General features: G+C 38.7%; 1 pseudogene; it reads right to left on the bottom strand.

The window, feature by feature from the left end:
• Positions 1–4,449: 4,449 nt before the first annotated feature.
• Positions 4,450–4,912, bottom strand: LOC136118913 (transcription factor BTF3 pseudogene; annotated as a pseudogene).
• Positions 4,913–18,966: the final 14,054 nt, after the last annotated feature.

The raw sequence follows: 18,966 nt of genomic DNA, 5'->3' as shown, positions 1-18,966 counted from the left end.
ACCCCTCTAGGTGGGGTGGGATACAAAGCACTGAGCTGATCTCCTTGTGCTATGCGGCTGCTTCCCACTAGCTATCGGTTTTACTTTTTTTTTTTTTTTTTTTGCGGTACGCGGGCCTCTCACTGTTGTGGCCTCTCCCGTTGCGGAGCACAGGCTCCGGATGTGCAGGCTCAGCGGCCATGGCTCACAGGCCCAGCCGCTCCGCGGCATGTGGGATCTTCCCGGACCGGGACACGAACCCTTGTCTCCTGCATCGGCAGGCGGACTCTCAACCACTGCGCCACCAGGGAAGCCCCGGTTTTACATTTGGTAGTGTATATATGTCCATGCCACTCTCTCACTTCGTCCCAGCTTACCCTTCCTCTTCCCCGTGTCCTCAAGTCCATTCTCTACGTCTGCATCTTTACTCCTGCCCTGCTCCTAGGTTCTTCATGCATTGGTCTATGATTCTATCTTTGAGCCAGTACCACTGTCTTAATACCATAGCTTCATGTTAATACTTCATATCAGGTAGAGCAGATTCTCCCACCATGTTTTAATTGACTCTCCTGCCCACCTGCATTTTCATATAAATCTTAGAGTCAGTCTGAATATCCACAAAAAACTTGCTGGGATTTTGATTTGAACTGCTTTGAATCTATAGGTCAATTTGGTTCCTATAAAATACTGTCTTCCAATCCATGAATAGGACACATTGTTAGAAATCAGGATAATGGTTATTGCCTGTTTTGTGTTTTATATAAATGGATTATTTTATACTTGTTCAGTATTAGGTTTGTGATGTTTGTTAATTTTGTTGCTTGTAACTGTAGCTTTTTTTATTGCTGTGTATTATTCCATTGCATGAATGAATATCCCATAATATGTGCATCCATTCTATTGTTGATGGGCATTTGTGTGGTTTCCACACAATTTGAGGTCAGTATGAACAGTGCTGTTAATGACATACTTGTTCATGTCTTTTGATAAACGTATGTTCACATTTCTTGTGGTGTATATAAGCCACCTGATCTTTAAGTTAAAATGGAAAGTGCTGTGCTGGTGACTTCTTCCTCTTCTGGTCCAACAGTTCATCAACTCTACTGGTCCAACAAACCATCAACTCTATCATGTATATAATGCTTATTTCTCCTAAGGGGTATTTTTCTGGACCTCATTTCTTTTTCCTTGGTTCCTTTCTCAGATGTAACGTTTGAGTTGTTTGGTATTTGTCCCTGCAAAAACTCTTTCATCTTCTGCCTCTCATTTAACAAAAAGTCCCTTGGGATCTCATAAATACTTTTAAGATTTGATATTTTACCCAGGCATTTTGAAGGCTTTCAGTGGGATGGTTGACCTAGGTGTTTACCTTTCCATACTACTGGAAGTAGAATTCAATAGCATTTAACATACATTTACTAATCACTTACTATATATCAGGCTGTCTTCTAGGTTTAGGGATATGGTACTGAAAAAAACAGACAAAATCTCTACCTTCATGGGGACTACATTCCTAACCAATATCTCTACAAATATTCCTTCTGTCCTTTTCTCCCTTTTCTCCTTGTGTTCAGCTTAAATGTATGTTAGACCTCAGTCTTTCCTCAGTATCTTTGAACCTACCTTTTGCATCTCTGTGTATCCATCCTAAATTATGGATAATTTCTTCAGATAAATCTTCTAGTGCATTAATTCATGTAATGGAATCACACATGTTTTCCCCCTCAGTGAATCAACTTTTATAAATACAAGTGTTCAAATCACTATTATTTTGTTTATGTATGTACATATATATGTGCACATTGTGCAAACACACACATATATCTATAATCTATCAGTTAAAAATCCAATTTAAAATATTTAAATGATGTATGAATATGCATTCTCACTCATGATAAGAAGTATTCCTAGAGAATGTTACATAAGCTGCATATGCTTGTGTGACAAGTGCATAGCAGCCTCATTGCCAGCTACTACTGAAGTTTTGCTTGTAGTAGGTTTGGCTATAACTATGCATTTTTTTCTGGTTGACTCCAAGTTCACAAAATTTTCATATATCTTGTTAAAAGTTTCTTCACTTTGAAAATAAATGTCTTCTCAGATATCATCAAATCAAATATGGCAAACAAGGAATAAATAATCAAAAAGTCAATACAGTGTGTAATTTTATCCAAAAAGAAGAATTCACTTAATCCCTGTCTCTCATCCAGTTAAAATACCTTTTACTATGTAATGATGTTTCAGACATTTAAAAAATAGCCAAAATCATAGCAAACACCTGTGAACTTATTATCTAGCTAATAAAAAAATGTGTTCCTAATTTCCCTTCCCCCACTACCAAGAGTCAAGTTTTAAGTTTTTTACTAAGTTTTTTAAATATACTTTTTGAGCATGTTAAGATTCATCACTTTATAATGTCTTTTAACAAGGGCACCTTCTCAGTTTGCCTGTCATTTAGTGACCCCAAATTAATTCATCTTAATGATTAAACAAATTTTCTCCATTATTATGTGAGTCTCACCTTTATTCTCAGGCAGTGTCAAAACTGGCCTTAAGTAAATTCATATACATAAAATTGATGGGTCAATGAGAACTTTGAAGCATATTGGAAAATTATACAAATTTATACTCCTACCAACTACATATGAAATTGTTTTTCTCCTTATATCCTTATCAATTCTGAGTTTTGTCAACTATATTCTTTTTTTTTGGCAATCTCATTAATAAAAACCTTGTACTGATTTGTATTTCTTTAATAAAGAATGAAACATATTTTCTAGTACATTTATAATTTGGGGATATTTTTTAACATTTAATATTTTTTCATATGGTAGTTCTGTTTGTAATTTTTAAAAATTTTTATTGAAATATAGTTGATTTACAATGTTGTGTTAGTTTCAGGTGTACAGCAAAGTGATTCAGTTATCAATATATATAAATATATACTGTTTTAACATTCTCTTCTATTATAGGTTATTGCAAGATATTGAGTATAGTTCCGTGTGCTATGCAGTAAGTCCTTGTTGGTTATCTGTTTTATATATAGTAGTGTGTATATTTTAATCCTAAACTCCTAATTTATCCTCCCACCTTTGGTAACCATAAGTTTGTTTTCTATGTTTGTGGGTCTATTTCTGTTTTGTAAATAAGTTCATTTGTATTGTTTTGTTTATTTTTAAATTTTTAATTTTTAGGTTTTTTTGGCCATGCCACATGGCTTGCGGGATCTCAGTTCCCCAACCAGGGATTGAACCCAGGCCATGGAAGTGAAAGCCTGGAATCCTAACCACTAGGCAACCAGGGAACTTCCTGTATCATTTTTTTTAGATTCCACATGTAAGTGATATCATGTGATATTTGTCTTTCTCTGTCTGGCTTACTTCAGTTAGTATGATAATCTCTAGGTCCATCCATGTTGCTGCAAATGACATTATTTCATTCTTTTTTATGGCTGAGTAATATTCCACTGTATATATTACATTTAACTTTTAATTTATCTGAAATTTATTTAGTTGTTAAAAAAAACAGGTAGGGGGGCTTCCCTGGTGGCACAGTGGTTGAGAGTCTGCCTGCCAATTCAGGGGACACTGGTTCATGCCCCAGTCCGGGAAGATCCCACATGCCACGGAGCGGCTGGGCCCATGAGCCATGGCCGCTGAGCCTGCACGTTCGGAGCCTGTGCTCTGCAACGGGAGAGGCCACAACAGTGAGAGGCCCGCGTACCACACACACACAAAAAAAAAACAGGTAGGGATCAGCTTCTTTTTTTCCCAAGTTTCTGTTAGTTGTACCACTATAATTGATTGGATAACCTTTGTCTTCCCTATATTGAAATGCACTCATATAGCAAATTACCGTGTGTTCCTGGATCTATTTATGGACCCTAGTCTATTCAACTGAGTGCTGTATTGTATTACTTAACGTTATTTTATAGTAGGTTTTAATATCTATTTTTTATCTATGCTAAATCCTCCCCCAATTATGCACTTTTTAAAAACTAAGTGAAGATGGGCTTCCCTGGTGGCGCAGTGGTTGAAAGTCCGCCTGCCGATGCAGGGGACACGGGTTCGTGCCCGGTTCCGGGAAGATCCCACATTGCCGCAGAGCGGCTAGGCGCGTGAGCCATGGCCGCTGAGCCTGTGCGTCCGGAGCCTGTGCTCCACGACGGAAGAGGCCACAACAGTGAGAGGCCCGCGTACGGCAAAAAAAAAAAAAAAAACAAACCCCGAAAAACTTTATTAACTTTTGTTTCAAACTTTATTACCAGGCTTCTACAGCTTAATTAGCTGCAAAGAATGAATTGTGTATAAGCAAAAACTGAAAAGAGCTTCAGTGTCCAAGGGGCTTGGGCTTTAAAATATTAGAAATGTATATTTTATCAGACACAGGGACAAAGTTTTAAAAAGTAGTCTTAATATAAAATAGGAGCACCCAGTAACTTCAAGTTTCATCTTCAGAAGTTGACTCAATTCAGTTTGTCTCATTCTTGAAAGCCTCAGCAAAATTCTCCGTAAGATCTGGAATTTCATCATCACCATCCTCTCCAGTGGCAAGCAGTGCTTTTCCATCCACAGGTTATTTTGGCAGCGCTTCAGCCAGTTGTTTTAAACTAGTCAGACTGTCTGCACCAAGCTGGTTTAAGATGCCAGGTAACATTTCTGTCAGCTGCTTTGCTTCAGCATGGCCAATAACAGTGAAAGTGTTGGCTGCCAGAGATGCTTGAAATTTAGGGTTAATGTGCATCACATTAACTTTTCAATACCAGAGGTGTTGTTTACCCCTAAGTTTCTTTAAGTTCTTTAAGGAGAAGTCTGTGTGTTTGTTTTAAATCATCTGTTGTAGCTGTTCTATGAACCAACTTCTTTCTGTGAGCAGTTCCTTTCCCACCAATGTTCACTTGTGCCTCCAGTTCTGTGAGCTTCTTCTGGTTCATGATAGTTTCTTTCATCTTGAGGGAGTGGAAATGGGGCCCTGTGGGGGGACCAGGTCTGGCGCTCAGGGGGTCTCAGGCAGACCAGCTGGGATTAGGGACACACATGGGGTGCCCCCAATTATGCTTTTCCAAATTTCCCAAAATATATATTTATTTTTAATTGAAAACTTTAGAATCACTTTTCAAGTTCCCGCCAAAGTTGTAATTTGATTGTGATTGCACTGACTTTATAATTTAGGAATAATCAACAATTTTGGAATATTGATCTGTCTAAATAGAAACTAGTATGCCTCTCCATTTATTCTGTCATCTATTTTAGTAAAATTTTATAGTTTTTTTTATACAGGTCCTGCACATATTTATTAGGTTTAGCCACAGGGTTTGTGTGCAGGTATCTTTTTAATAAGAATTTTTCCCTTTTCTGTATTTCCACTTAGTTGTTTGTATACAGGAAACTTTGGAATTTTTTTTCCAATTTGCAAGAAGCTCTTTTGTTTTCCTCTGGTTGAAGTAGAGACTTCTGTGTCTCTGTCCACACACACCCCCAGTCCCTCCCCCACCCCATAGTTGATTGGATCCTAGCTGAAAAGATCAGGAAAGGCACTTCACCAGGAAGACAAGAAAATTTATTTTTGTGTAAAATTTATTTTGGATCTATAATATGTTTACTGATTTGAATAAGGCTTATTTCATTAACATGTAATTTCCCCCCTGTAACTGTTATAACAATGCACTCTGTTGAATCTCCCTCTGGTATCAGGTTCTCTTTAACAATTCAGTCCAATTTCATAGCCTTTAAAAACACCTTTATTGTGAAAAGGAGGGACAAAAAGTGTTTAAAAAGCTTCTCTGACTGCACCTTGTTTTATAGTTTTGATTTTGGAACCATGTGAACATTTCATATAAGTTAAAAACTTGGATCAAAAAGGAAAAAAAAAACTCCTACAAATCTGAAACAAATGGATACAAATGAACCTAGGAGTATATAAAATTGACAGTATAAACCACACAGAAAAAAAAAATTATTTCAAATGACATTAAAACTCAAACTTTTAATGTAGCTCCATGGTGAGTTATATCCTAGAGAGCAAAAAGAACCACAATGAAATATTTAGTTGCAATTCGTAGTTCTTTTTTTTTTTTTGACCACACAGCTTGTGCAAGTGAAAGCTTGGAGCCCTAACCACTGGACCACCAGGGAATTCCCACAATTGATAGTTCTATTGTTAGTATTAGTTCTATTGTTAGTAGTAATGCTAGTATTGTTGCTTTGAAACTATTTTACGCATAATATACGTTATATATGTATACGTTATGTATATGCATAATCAAATATGTAATCATGTTAATGTCATTAAAACCAAGATTTTCAGTGTGAAAGCAAAGAGATACAAATATAATAATCAATGATTTAATTTTTCACTTGAATTGGAAATATCCATATTAATGCATGATTTATTTTTCTTTCTGAAATTCACATATTTCCTAGTTTTATTTACTGAGAGGGCATAGAAATAATGACAGTCTGGTAGAAGTGAGCATCCCCAGTGCTGATCATAGTCTCTAAAAGCCATTTCTCAACAAAAGGAAGAAGGGTTCCTTGAAAAAAATGGCTGATTCTAGGTCTGGGGCAGGAAAGGTACCAGGTGAGCTTGATACCTCTTGCTATGCCAGAAAGCAGGAATGCTATCAATACCACTGAGATTGTGTGGATACAGGGGTCAACTTCAAGGAGTTCACATTGGCCAAATTTGGGACAATTTGAGCCTTGAATACTGCAATGTATAAAGCATAACATATACAGGCATACCTCATTTTATTGTGCTTTGCTTAATTGTGCTTTGCAGATACTGTGCTTTTTACAAATTGAAGGTTTGTGGCAACCCTGCCTCAAGTAATTCTATTTGAACAATTTTTCCAACAGCATTTGCTCGCTCCATGTCCCTGTGTCACGTTTAGGTAATTCTCACAATAATTCAAACTTTTTCAGTATTATTATATTTGTTGTGGTGATCTGTGATCTTTGATGTTACTATTGTAATTGTTTTGGGGCACCACGAACCCGTGCCCATTTAAGATGGTGAACTTAACCAATAAATGTGTGTGTTCTGACTGCTCCACCTGCTGGTCGTTCCCCTGTCTCTCTCCTTCTCAGACCTTCCTATTCCCAGAGACACAACAATATTGAAATTAGGCCAGTTAATAGCCCTACAACGGTCTCTGAGTCTTCAAGTGAAAGGAAGAGTCCCACATCTCTCACTTTAAATCAAAAGCTTTGTGAGGAAGACATGTCAAAAGCCAAGACAGGCCAAAAGCTAGGTGTCTTGACAACAAACAGTTAGCCAAGCTGTGAAGGCAAAGGAAAAGTTCTTGAAGGAAATTAAAAGGGCTACTCCAGGGAACACAAGAATGATAAGAAAGCAAAACAGCCTGACTGCTGTAGTGGAGAGAGTTTTAGTGGTCTGGACAGAAGATCAAACCTGCTACAACATTTCCTTAAGCCAAAGCCTAATCCAGAGCGAGGTCCTAACTTTCTTCAATTCTAGGAAGGCTGAGAGAGGTGAAGAAGAAAAAAAGTTTGAAGCCAGCAGAAGTTGGTTCGTGTGGTTTAAGGAAAGAACCTGTCTCCATAACATCAAAATGCAGGGTTAAGCAGCGAGTGCTGACGTAGAAGCACTAGAAGATCTAGCTAGGATAATTAATGAAGGTGGCTACATTAAACAACAGATTTTCAGTGTAGATGAAACAACCTTCTCTTGGAAGAAGATGCTATCAAGGACTTTCATAGGTAGAGAGGAGAATTCAATACCTGGCTTCAAAACTTCAAAGGACAGGCTGACTTTCTTGTTAGGGGCTAAAGCAGCTGGTGACTTTAATTTGACGCTAATGCTCATTTACCATTCTGAAAATCCTAGGGTCCTTAAGAATTATGCTAAATCCACTCTGCCTGTGCTCTATAAGTGGAACTACACAGCCTGGATGACAGCACATCTGTTTACCACATGGCTTACTGAATATTTTAAGCCCATTGTTGAGACCTACTGCTTAGAAAAAGAGTCCTTTCAATATATTACCGCTCTTTGAAAATGCACCTGATCACCCAAGAGCTCTGATGGAGATGGACAATGAAATTCATGTTGTTTTCATCCCTGCTAACACAACATCCATTCTGCAGCCCATGAATCAAGGGATAATTTCAGGGACTTCCTTGGCAGTCCAGTGTTTAAGAATCCACGCTTCCAATGCAGGGGGCGGGGGTTCGATCCCTGGTCGGGGAACTAAGATCCCACATGCCACATGGCACAGCCCCCCCCCCCACCAAAAAAAGGGTAACTTCAACTTTCAAGTGTTTTTTTTTTTGGCTGCACAGCACAGCTTGTGGGATCTTAGTTCCCCCACCAGGGATTGAACCTGGGCCCTCGACAGTGAAAGAGCAGAGCCCTAACCACTGGACTGCCAGGGAATTTCCCATCAAGTCTTATTATTAAAGAAATACATTTAGTAAGGCCATAGCTGCCATAGATAGTGATTCCTCTGATGAATCTGGGCAAAATAAATTGAAAACCTTCACCGTTCTAGATGCCATTAAGAACATGCGTGACTCATGGGAAGACATAAAAATATCAACCTTAACAGGAGTGTGGAAGAAGTTGATTCCAACCCTCATGGGTGACTGGGAGGGGTTGAAGACTTCAGTGGAAGAAGTCACTGCAGATGTAGTGGAAACAGCTCGAGAACTAGAATTAGAAGTGGAGCCTGAAGATGTGATTGAATTGCTGCAATCTCATGATAAAACTTGAATGGATGAGGTCTTGGTTCTTACGGATAAGCAAAGAAATTGATTTCTTGAGATGGAGTCTATTGCTGGCAAAGATGCTGTGAAGATTGTTGAAATGACAACAAAGGATTTAGAATATTACATAAACTTAGTTGATTAAGCAGCAGCAGAGTTTGAGAGGATTGACTCCAATTTTAAAGGAAGTTCGACTGTGGGTAAAATGCTATCAAACAGCATTGCATACTACAGAGAAATCTTAAGGAAAATTCATTTGATGCAGCAAACTTCACTGTTTTCTTATTTTTAAGAAATTGCCCCAGGCACCCACAACCTTCAGCAACCATCACCCTGATCAGTCAGCAGCCATCAACACTGAGATAAGACCCTTTACCAGCAAAAAGATTATGACTTGCTGAAGGCTCAGATGATGGTTAGCATTTTCTAGCAATAAAGTAGTTTTAGTTAAGGTATGTACATTGTTTTTAGACATAATATGCTATCGCACACTTAGTAGACTACAGTATAAAGTAAACATAACTATTGTAGGCACTGGGCTGGAGGGCTTAAGGGAACACTACCTTAACCATCACAAATCTTTATGATTTCAGTTTGTTCCCTCAGTATTTTCCTTGTTTCTGTAGGTTTAAATGAATGGTTTTTAACCTCTGACCCATATTTTCAATTGAAAATAAAATGAAAAATTAGTACACATTAGAAAAATAGTCAAGTGAGAAGGGGCCAGGATAGTAAAAACTGCCCCTTGAGAATGGTAAAGAAAGCTTCATGAGCCTGGCAGAATTCAGACTCTGTAAGGTTATCACCCAGCAGTCCATGTCCCTGTCGAGCAACTTTGGTGTGTGAGAAGCTCCCTCTCTCTCTGTCAGAGGCAATGCTGTGTAATCATTATCCCTGAGCAGACAGGTAGATGAAATTTTACCCCCCTCCTCCCACTTGCCTTTAGGTGGAGCCATGTAGTTAGTTCTGGCCAAAAAAAATGTAAATAGGAATAATATAAACCACTTCCAGACCTGGTCTTTGACAGCGTCGAATGTAGTTCTCCAGCTCTTTTCTCCCATTACTGCGGCCTTGGATATCTCATATTCCAGATGGTGTAGCCACTGGTTAGCTGCTATTCTTTTAAAAAATCCTATATAAACACACAAACAAAAAACATTTTTTGAATTTTAATCACCCAATTGTAGTGAGAAATGACATTTGGTCTTGAATTCTAGATTCCTATCAAGGCTACCAGTGAGTGAGTCACAAAGCCAAAGTTGTACTTTTTTGAAGGAGGAAGTGGGGTGAGGGTAAGAGGAGGGATAAAGGCCATGAAGAATGATAATCAAACAGAAGACATTTGTAGAGTGATTCATTACTCTCCCAAGAGTTCAGAGGGATATCTTTGCACTTTGTCTTGTCCAGCTGAGACACAGAATCATACACCTCATAGTTACATTAGTGACAATGTCATGGTCTCCCATAATGTTGTTTCTAAAAATGCACATGCTTAAAAGTTCAAGGGTCACAAGGACTTCTAATGCTGAAATGTGTAAAGGTGCAAAATTTCTGCACTGCTGCCTTTGGGAATGAGATATTTTAGATGGCAAGAATAAAAGAAAAAAAGAGATATTTAAGATGGCATAGGTATGAGATCTTGAAAATATTAGAAGTTAAAATAGAGTCAAGGTTAGTCATAGCACCTAATGGTTGTAAAGTGAATTTCTACTTTTGTGGTTATTTGCAGGAAACTTAATATCCCAGCCAAATTTTGCTTGCCCCCAAAATTACTTTCAAGATAGTTCTTTTTGCCATCAGTTCACACATGTGTAAAGGAATATAAATTCATTTTAATATAAGTTCAAGAAAAATGTCCCTAGAAAAGTGATGACAGTTATTTCCCAGGATCTCATAATATGTTCCAAATACAAATATCTATTACTCAATTATTCTCATTGTTAATGAAGTTGACTGAGAGTTGATATCATATGTTCCTCCAGTTATAGAAGACTGGTTAGTCCAGAGGGGTAACTCAGGTAGAATGAAACAATTATTAAGAACAGTAAAGTTGATATAATAGTGGAGACCCTTTGGAGTTTCCTTCAGAGGTATCAAGATGTACAATGTTGTGACGTGAACAAGGACATAATTAACACGCTTTAAAATTTTATAACTAGAAAGAAAATTTGTCATTCTAAACCAACCATAATAATCACAACATTCAAATAATTCCAGAAACTTCCAAAATAGAGTGACATGTGTAGATGAATTCCCAGTATCTCTTTCATCACATTGTAGGAGATAAAGAAACAAACAAAACATAATCCCACATGATCCAGGAAAAAATCACAAGTTATCAGGCTTCTCAGACTCACTGGCCTGGATGACATCATGCCACATATTTCTGGGATCTCAACTAGCAACCTTGCCCCACAAAAGCTTTATAAATCGGTAAAAATTGCCCTGGATCCTATTGATTTGATGTAAAGTAAAACATTATTTGGTGGAGGAAACATATACTTAAGAAGGTTGTTCTGTGAAATCCTGCTGTAATGAAAAATGTAGACTCATATAAAAATCATAGATGGTAAATAGTGTTTGAAAATATTTTGTCTTTAGGAAATGTAAAATAAACTTCTAAGGTGATAGTAATACAAAATGTTTGAGGGCTTCCCTGGTGGCACTGTGGTTCGGGGTCCGCCTGCCGATGCAGGCGGTGTGAGTTCGTGCCCCGGTTCGGGAGAATCCCACGTGCCGCGGAGCGGCTGGGCCCGTGAGCCTGTGCTCCGCGGAGGGAGAGGCCACAGCAGTGAGAGGCCCGCGTACCGCAAAAAAAAAAAAGTTTGAGGCATTTGTTATGTGGCTGCTTTCTATGAAGCTAAGGTGAGCTCAAGTCATGGTGACTCCTGAGGCTAAAAGGATGGGTATATTTAGTAGTAGAATTGTAGTGGATTTAGTGGATTAATTCTGGTTGGTGGGCAAAGTCTTGGAAAGAACCTCCTCAAATGGTTTCTTGTTGTCTTCATCAGCAGCTGTACATTGTTAGTAGAGTTTGATAAGTTAAAATGGTACCATCTGCTTATTCTTGAGGTTAGACTGTACATGTTTGTGGTTGTTCTTGTTCTTGTTCATTCTTTATTTTTTTGGCCACACAGCTTGCAGGATCCCCAACCAGGGATCGAACCTGTGCCCACTGCAGTGGGAGCTCAGAGTCCTAACCACTGGACCACCAGGTAAGTCTGTGCTGTTGTTTTTTAAACTAAACAGTAGGCTTGTGTGTGGTGAGTCATTGAGTGTTATCCTGTAGATACAGACTTAGTAGAAGAATAGACATGTGTGGTTGAATTAGGGTACCGCCTGTTGGATCCATTCCATCTCTAGTCCTTCTGCTCCGTGAGGTAACTGGACAGGTGAGGCCAGTATTCATGGCCCAGAACCAGGCTACACCCACTTCACCTCATTCAGCCCTCACCTGAAGCTGCAGAGACTGACGCTTCTGCTTTTCCCCCACTTCTTTTTTTTAATTTATTTACTTTATTTTTGGCTGCATTGGGTCTTCGTTGCTGTGCGCGGGCTTTTCTCTAGTTGCTGCGAGCAGGGGCTACTCTTCATTGCGGTGCGCAGGCTTCTCATTGTGGTAGCTTCTCTTGTTGCGGAGCACAGGCTTTAGGCACGAGGGCTTCAGTAGTTGTGGCACATGGGCTTAGTAGTTGTGGCTCGCAGGCTCTAGGGTGCAGGCTCAGTAGTTGTGGCACACGGGCTTAGTTGCTCCGCTGCATGTGGGATCTTCCCGGACCAGGGCTCAAACCCGTGTCCCCTTCATTGGCTGGCGGGTTCTTAAACACTGTGCCACCAGGGAAATCCCATCCCCCACTTCTTAACCTTCCTGTTGTTTCTCTCTTCCTTCCCTCCTGCAACTTTATGCCACCACTTCATCAGGAGACAAGCCTAGTTGAAGGACAGTTATGTAAAAGCAGGTGAGGTTGTTTGGCAGTGTATTTGAGCTAGAATGGGTCATGGAAATTACTTCTGTGAGAAACAATATTTTAAAATTCAGTTACTTTGTTTTCAAATGTATTTTAATTAAATTTGATGAGTCTTATAAATCATTTTGATTCTGCATTTCTTTTTGTATACTCCATGTCAGAGTTGTGTGATCGATTTAATCCCTGACTAAAGAAAAAAAGTCACAAGGGATACATCTGTTTAAACATTCTTAACTTTGAACTTGTAGAAAGTCTCAAAGGTAACCTTTATTGGAGTTTTGTTTTGCAAAGATTAAAAGATGTTTATTTTGCTTTCAATGGTCTTATATATTTCAGTATCTTTCTAGTTTGCTAAAAGATTAATAAGCCTTATGAATGGAATTGGTAAAGTTAAGAATTCTACACATAGGGAATTCTCTGGTGGTCCAGTGGTTAGGACTCCACACTTTCACTGCCGAGGGTGTGGGTTCAATCCCTGGCCAGGGAACTAAGATCCCACAAGCCACTTGGCATGGCCAAAAATAAATAAAATTAAAAAAAAAAAAGAATTCTCCACATAATTCAGATAAAATAAATTTTTGGCTTAAATGTTAACTTTAATATGATTTTGAACTGTTCTGTATGATACAGTGGTAGTGGATACATGACTATGCATTTGTCAAAACCCATAGAACGGTATGCCACAAATAATTAATTTTACTGCATGCAAATTTTAAAAAATCAGCTTGAATGTCAGACGAGCCCAAGATGGAATGTAGGCTATGGCAAATAAATCTAACTGTATTGCAAATGTATAACATAACCATACTGATGGGGATGAGGAAGAAAGGCGCTCACCTAAATAACTTTGAAAAAAGTGTTTTGATTAGATACTGTAAAGCCATAGACAAAAAGACTTGTACACAAACATCTAAGTCTGATTGGTAAATTCATTTATCACAGGGTATGGATTACTAATTTTAGAACTACTTTGCATATATACTAGGATCGAACATGTAAGTAAATATATTGCAGACAATGAGGTTCTTACTGTTGAACTTACTGTTGAGTTCTTTGATACTCCTCTCTCCAGGAGGTAGAGCTAAATTCCCCTCTCTTGAAAGTAGGCTAGACTTAGTAACTCCCTTCAAATGAATAGAGTATGGAAGAGAAAAACAGTAACTTTACATTGGAGACACCTGGTAGATATCACCTTATCCAAATAATCAGGGTTAACAATACCAGTAACTAGACAGATTGATATTATGTGTGCCCTCTGATAGACTATGATGAGAAGGGCACACTACTCTGTGATATTCTTCCCCCCAAATCTACAACCACGGTCTAAACATGAGAAAGCATCAGACAAACTCAAACTAAGGATATTTGAAAGTGTCCAGGTCATGAAACGCAAGGAAAGAATAAGAGACTGTCACAGAAGATTGTCATAGAAGATTGAGGAGACATGACAACTAAATACCACGTAGTATACTAGATTTGATCCCTGGACAAAAAAAGGGAAATCCCAATAAAGTCTATAGTTTAATGTTTTGTGCTAATGTTAATTTTATGTATATATATATATATATATATATATATATATATATATTTTTTTTTTTTTTTTTTTTTTTTTTTTTTTTTTTGTGGTACGCGGGCCTTTCACTGCTGTGACCTCTCCCGTTGCGGAGCACAGGCTCCAGACGCGCAGGCTCAGCAGCCATGGCTCACGGGCCCAGCCGCTCCACAGCATGTGGGATCCTCCTGGACCGGGGCACAAACCCGCGTCCCCTGCATCGGCAGGCGGACTCTCAACCACTGTGCCACCAGGGAAGCCCTAGTTTCATATTTTTGATCTTTGTAATACAGTTATATTAGATGTTGACATTAGGGGAAGCTAGGTGAAGGGTATACAGTAATTCTATATTTGCAGCTTTTCTGAAGATCTTAAACTTATTTCAACATAAGCCTTCTGAAAACAGGCTTACATACAATTTTCCAAGACCATTGAATTTTTATTTTTTTCTGCAAATAATTTGCATTGCTTTACTTTTATTCACTCAGCACGTCCTAAACCAAACAGATTGTCTTCTTCCTCTCTTCCAAACCTGCTCCTCTGCTGTGTTCCTGTCTCGGTAAATGGCACTACCACGTTCTCTCTCAGTTGTCCAGCTAGGAAATTGAGAGTCATCCTTTCCTTTTCCTTCTCCCTCACTTCCCAATGAATTGATCAACTATCCTGAATATCTCCTTCATATTCTTGAATTCAGTTGTCTTTTTTGTCTTTCCCCATGGATTATAATCTCCCTGGGGGCAAGGCACTGTCTTCCTTGTTCCCCATGTGTTCCACGTGCCTAGCACAGTGCCTGGTGCATAGCAAGCACTCAAAAGCGATTTGCTAAATGAGAGAATGAATGCATATTTTATTGTACGTTGCTATTTAATGGTATTTTCACATCCCCTTGTATCTACCATAGTGGGATGCATCCATATATCTCCTTTATTTATTTATTTTTAATCTGTGATAATTGAGTTTTAGAAATCGAGTGTGGCCTCCTCATTAACAGAAGTTTCATTAAGTCCAATCTGATGTTCTGATGGAAGGAGTCATGTGAGCTGGAAAGACTTGTGAAAGTCATTAGTGCAAGTCTCTCATTCCATGAACAAAAACTTTGAGGCTTCAAGAGGCTAAGTAGTTTGCCAAGTCCTGGCAGAGGGGGCATTTATTTCTATGTCCTAGAGAATCTGGAAGAAGGAGGAGAGAAAAAATAAGGAAAATTATAGCATCAGGCCCATTATTCTATACATCTTTGAAAGAAGTAGATAAAGTAAATAATAAATAATGATCATAAAGAATCTGTCTATTCATTCCTATGTAGAAATTTTATTCTATAATTTCTTTTAAAATTTAATTATTTGGGGGAACATGAAGTTGCTGAGTTTTTGTGAGTTAGTTTTTTTTTTCTTTTTTTCTTTTTTTTTTTGGCCGTGTTGTGCAGCTTGCAGGATCTTAGTTCCCTGACCAGGCATTGAATGCAGGCCCGCAACAGTGAGAGCGTGGAATCCTAACCACTGGACCTCTAGGGAATTCCCTATTTTTTTTTCTTAAAGAAACTTGAGCTCATGACGTTCTTAGGGACATGGACACTAAAAGAGGCAAGAAGGAAAGAGTACATAAATGGGGAGAGGATGGCAACAGGGAGTGAAGGAGGATGATTTTGGAGGAGATGGTGTAAGAGTACATAAAATTGGCCCATATGGGTTCTTAAAAGACATTCAGGCTATTGATGATTGGAAATTAGTAGGATACTAAATATTTTCATACCGTTGCTCATTAACCTACTCATCTGTTGCAACTTGTCAAGCATCCTCTACGCTATCTGGGAATCCAAAGGCTTTTCATAGCTTTGCTTGCTGGATATTTAGACTTTTACTGCTGCTACTAATATCAACCCAATGACAAAGATAAATAGGAGATCCAGTTCTTTTTCTCAAAAAAATTTTTTTACCAAAGAGAAAATTTAATCAAAAGGATTACTTGACTTTCTTTTTGAAATGAGAGAAAGAGAAGCCATTGAGCTACGCAGCTGAAGATAGAACTTTGTTTAGTAATGGGGCATGAAGAATCTTGCCCTTGAAAAGAAATCGATTCATTTAATCATCATGAATGCATTCATTTATTCATTCAATAAAAAGTTGAGTGATGTATTCATTAATTGATTTAACCTAAGAGACCTGAATAATGAGTTAGTAAAGCAAAAAAGTGAAGTTATATGATAAAAAAACACAAATAACATCATTCTCTTCCTTAAAACTTCCTATGGCTTCCCACTACACTTAGAATAAAGCTCACATTCATTTCCACAGCCAAAAGTCCCTGCATGATTGGACCTCTGTCTGTATCTTCTACTTTATCTCTGACCACTCTCCACCTGCCTCTGTGTTTCTTGTTTACATATGCCAAGTTAGTTTCCACCTTAGAGCCTTGTTTCTGACATACTAGAATGCATTCAATATGCCTCTTTCGTTTTTGTCTTTAAATCTTTGGTAATCAAACTTCAGACAATGAAGTACGACTTTCTCATGAATTCTTCCCTCTGCACAGAATGTTCTGCTTTCCTACTCCCCAATCTTAAATCAAATGTCACTGTCCAGAGATGCCTTTCCTGATAGCTTTATCTAAGCAGATGACGAACTTTTCCATAACTTATCACTGCAGTCCTCTTATTCATTTATTTGCTTGTTTATTCTTCTCTGTCTCCCTTCACTAGCATACAAAGTCCATGAATGCAGGACTTTGTCCGGTTCACTCCCGTACCTCTAGCTCCTAGAATAGTGTCTGACACAACATGGGCATTCAATAAATAATACCTATCCTGGAAGATGGGATTTGCATGTGAAATATTAAGCTCACTGATACAAAGTTGGTACTCAACAAACATTAAATTCCTTTCCTACACACTGATGAGACTCATCAGTTCAGTCCCCTGATCAACAAATATCACACACATACCATCTTGGATATAGAGAATATTGCATAATATTATTCAAAAACACAGAGTAAAGGAATAAAGACGACGTGTGGGGTGTTCTTTTTCTGCTCCTCTCGGTCCACTCTTTGCCACTTTGCTCTGTGTCCCTAGAGCACAGACCTCTAGAACTGCTTTGAAGGGTTCCCTTATTCTCTGGCATCTGACTGGGTATGGTACAACACCAGGGAGGTACAGTCAGGAGATCAGAAAAAAGAGTGATATTCTCTTGGCTGAGTTCCTTTACTGAAGGCTTCAAGTTTCTTTTTCTTTTTTTTTTTTTAAGAATTGGGAAACTTTATTTTTTTATGTTCTGGATTAGTTTTAAGGAATTTTTTTTGGCTACCTGCGCAGCTTGTGAGATCTTAGTTTCCTGACCAGGGCCATGCCCCCTGCAGTGGGAACGTGGAGTCCTAACCACTGGACCACCAGGGAATTCCCTGAAGGCTTCAAGTTTCTGTTGGGCAGTCCTTTCCTAGAGTTCTCTCCAGGCTGTGGTTACTGTTCCTTCATGCCTGGAGGTGTTACATCCCCTGCTGGTCTTCCTTAACCCTGCCCACACCTTTGTTAACAGTCCATTAGAAACTCCTCAGTCATTGAAGAGTGCCTCCCTCAAAATGGAATACCCATCTGTTTCCTGGTAGAACTCTGACTGATAGAATGAGAAAAGTGGGCAGAATTAAAACATGGCCTTTAGCAACAGAAAAGCAACAAAAGTAAGAAGAGCCATAGAGTGACTAGTGCCAAAATGTGCAAGTTCTGCCATCTCCTCTTTCTGCATCTGTGGATCACTAGCATCTGAGGTTGGGTCCTCTAGAAGTAAATACAGAGACGGAATTTTGGGTTCAAGGGATCAACACCTATGAAAGGAATGGGGAGAAGGCAGGGCTAGGAAAAGGGGGAAGTCAAACTCCAATTCAGGCTTTACAAAACTTCAGTCAACCCAACAGGGAGCTCTAGAGTGAGGAATGCCTGTCAGAGTGTCCCACATTAGGCCGAGATGATCCTACCTTTGTACTCGCTCGTCATTTATTAACTAGATTCACTAGATCACCGAGGAAGGGTGATCTTGGGTAAAGTGGCTCTCTGTAGCTGAGGCAGACATGGAAGTAGGTGCCAGCCGGAGGCTGCCAGCTCACTGCACTCCCTGCAGCTGGGCAGAAAGTCTTACCTTGAAGATGGGATGTGGGGTGCCATCCCCACATCTTCCACACCAGTTTGATCCCAGTCTCTCACTGTGTGCCTGTCTACCACAGGAACTGTTTCCAAAGGCTCCATTCTAATGCCTCCTCCCTAGTAAGAAACACCCCAGCTTAATTAGTTCAACTTATCCTAAGTACTTTCTACAATACTCCCCACTTCTCCATGGGGGATACATTCCAAGACCCCCAGTGGATGCCTGAAACCACGGATAGTACTGAATCTTATATATACTATGTTTTTTCCTATACATACATACTTATGATAAAGTTTAATTTATAAAGTAGGCACAGTAAGAGATTAACAACAATAACTAATAATAAAATAGAACAATTATAACAATACAATGTAATAAAAGTCATGTGGTCTCTCGCTCAATATTATTGTACAAATTTAATGCCTTTTTCATCTTAACTAAGCATTTATCAGACATTGTGGGTGTAACTTTTGCAGTTTGAGGTGTGATAGCAAAACTAGCACAAATTTCTTTTTCCTTTTTCACAATTTCACAGATAGAAGATTCATTCTTATCTTAGATCTTAACAACTTCAGCGTATGATGTTTTTTCTTCCCTTATAAGTAGAAAAC

This window comes from Phocoena phocoena, chromosome 2 (genome assembly GCF_963924675.1).
Source record: "Phocoena phocoena chromosome 2, mPhoPho1.1, whole genome shotgun sequence".
Taxonomy (NCBI): Eukaryota; Metazoa; Chordata; class Mammalia; order Artiodactyla; family Phocoenidae; genus Phocoena; species Phocoena phocoena.
The sequence above is the reverse complement of the archived record's forward strand: the minus strand, read 5'-3'. Positions and strand labels throughout refer to the sequence as shown.